This window comes from Propithecus coquereli, unplaced genomic scaffold (assembly GCF_000956105.1).
Source record: "Propithecus coquereli isolate 6110/MARCELLA unplaced genomic scaffold, Pcoq_1.0 Scaffold381, whole genome shotgun sequence".
Taxonomy (NCBI): Eukaryota; Metazoa; Chordata; class Mammalia; order Primates; family Indriidae; genus Propithecus; species Propithecus coquereli.
In genome coordinates, this window is record NW_012149519.1 from 711,355 (window position 1) to 714,086 (window position 2,732).

Below are 2,732 nucleotides of genomic sequence, written 5' to 3' on the forward strand. Positions count from 1 at the left end.
CAGAAGGCAGCAATAAAGATTAGAGCAGAAATAAATAAAATAGAGAATAGAAAAATCAATAAAACTAAGAGTTTTATCTTTGAAAAGATAAACAAAATTAACAAACCTTTAGCTAGATTAAGAAAAAAGGAGAGAATGCTTAAATAAGTAAAATTATAAATAAAAGAAGAGACATTACAACTGATGCCATAGAAATATAAAGCATCTAGATATATAAAGAATCTATTATCTTACAAACAATTACATGCCAAGAAAATGGATAACCAAGAAGAAATAGATAAATGCCTAGAAACAAACAACCTACAAATACTGAATCATAAAGAAATAGAATATCTGAACAGATTTATAACAAGTAAGGAGATTAAATCAATAATCAAAAACCTCCAAATAAAGAAAAGCCTAGGACCAGATAGTTTCACTTGTGAATTCTACCAGACATTCAAAAAATAATTTATATCAATCTTTCTCAAATTCTTCTAAAAAATTATAGCAGAGGGGACACACACCCAAACTCACTTTATGAGACCAGCATCACCCGGATACCAAAGGCAGACAAAGATACCACAAGAGAAGAAAACTATAGGCTAATATCCCTGTGAATATAAATGAAAATCCCCAACAAAATACTAGCAAACCAATTTCAATAGCACATTAAAAGGATCATGCACCACAGCAAAGTGGGATTTTCCTTGGAATGCAAGGATGGCTCAACACATGCAGATTAGTTAATGCGATATACCACATTAACAAAACAAAGGATAAAAAGCCATATAATCATCTCAACAGTTGCAGGAAAAAGTATTTGATAAAATTCAACATTCTTTCATGATAAAAACTCACAACAAATTAGTAGCAGAGGGAAATTACCTCAATACAATAAAGGCCATATATAACAAGCCCAAGCTAATGTCAAACTCGACAGTGAAAAACTGAAAAGTTTTCCCATTAAGATTAAGAAAATCTTAGGATGTTTTCTAAGGATCTTAGGGTAAATACCCACTTCTGTGTATTTATCTAAAAGTATGTCCACTCTTGACACTTCTTTTTAACATAGAACTACAAGTCCTAGCCAGAGCAATTAGGCAGTAATAACAAAAAGACATCCAAATCAGAAAAGAAGTAAAACTGTCCCTTGTCTTAGTCTGTTTTGTGCTTATATAACAGAATACCTGAGACTGGGTAATTTATAAAGAACAGATATTTATTTCTTACAGTACTGGAGGCTGGGAAGTCTAAGCCCAAGGGGCCCACATCTGGCGATGACCTTCTTGCCACATCTTCGGGGAGCAGGTGCGGGCAGAGAAGCAAGAGAGAGCAAAACATCAAACGCGCATCCTCAAGCCCGTTTGCAATCAGCACTAATCTACTCTTTAGGGCAGAGCCCTCATTACCTAAACACCTCCCATTAGGCTTCATCTCCAACACTGTTGCATTGGGGATTAAGTTTCCAGCACACGAACTTTGGGACAAAGATTGAAACCATAGCATCCCTGTTTGCAGATGACATGATCTTACATATAGAAAATCCTAAAGACTCCAGAAAAAAAAAAAACTGTTAAAACAAATAAATGAACTTAGGGAATTACAGGACACCAAATCAACATACAAAAATAAGTTGTGTTTCTATACTCTAATAACAAAATATCCAAAAAATATTAAGAAAAAAATCCTGGTTTGGCTTGTGCCCTTCCGGGTTTCAGAACCTTTCCTCCCTGCGCCGGAGGAGAGAGGGAAGCTTTTCCAGTAGTACCTTTCGGTGTCGTCCACCCTGTTTCCCATGGTGCACCACTGCCTCCCTCTCTTCCAGTCGCAGGCACTTCGGCAGCTGCGGGATATGGTGCAGATATCGCCAAGTCCAAGAACCACACAACACACAGCCAGTGCCGAAAGTGGCACAGAAATGTCATCAAGAAACTGCCCATCAAAAAGATGTGAGTCTCTTAAGGGGGCAAACCCCAAGTTCCTAAGGAACATGTATTTTGCCATGAAGCACAACAGAAGGGCCTGAAGAAGATCCAGGCCGCAACGCCAAGGCCATGTGTGCACACGCTGAAGCTTTAAAGGCCCTCATGAAGCCCAAGGAGGTTAAGATCAAGAACCCCAAAGGGCGTCAGCCACAAGCTCAGATGACTTGCCTACATTGCCCACCCCAGGCTTGGGAAGTGAGCTCATGTGTGCATTGCCAAGGGTCTCAGGCTCTGCAGGCCAAAGGTCAAGGCCAAGGATCAAACCAAGGCCCAGTTCACCGCTTCAGTGCAGCTCTAGCTTCCGTTCTGACTCAGGCTCCCAAAGGTGCCCAGGTCCCCACAAAGGCTCCAGAGTAAAGGCTGCCTCTGTCTGCCAATGTGAGGACAGCAGGACTGGTGTGACCCCTGGACTGTTGTCTGCATGGGGCTGGGGTCCTCTTGTGCTATTTATACAAATAAACCTGAGGCAGGAAAAATAATCCCATTTAAAATAGCATCAAAAAGAACAAAGTACTTAGTTATAAATTTAAATAAGGAAGTGAAAAACTATACAATGAAAACTACAAATCATTGATAAAAGAAATTAAAAAACACAAATGGAAAGATATTCCATGTTCATGAGTTGCAAGATTTGATTGATAAGATGTCCATACTACCCAAAACCACTTACAGATTCAAAGGGATCCCTATCAAAATCTAAATGGCCAGTGGCTCACGCCTGTAATCCTAGCTCTCTGGGAGGCCAAGGCGGGCGGATTGTTTGAG

At 39.6% G+C, this 2,732-nt stretch overlaps 1 pseudogene; it reads left to right on the top strand.

Moving 5' to 3' along the window:
• LOC105816673 overlaps window positions 1-2,324 on the top strand; it is a 120,912-nt pseudogene extending 118,588 nt beyond the window's left edge.
• Window positions 2,325-2,732: the final 408 nt, after the last annotated feature.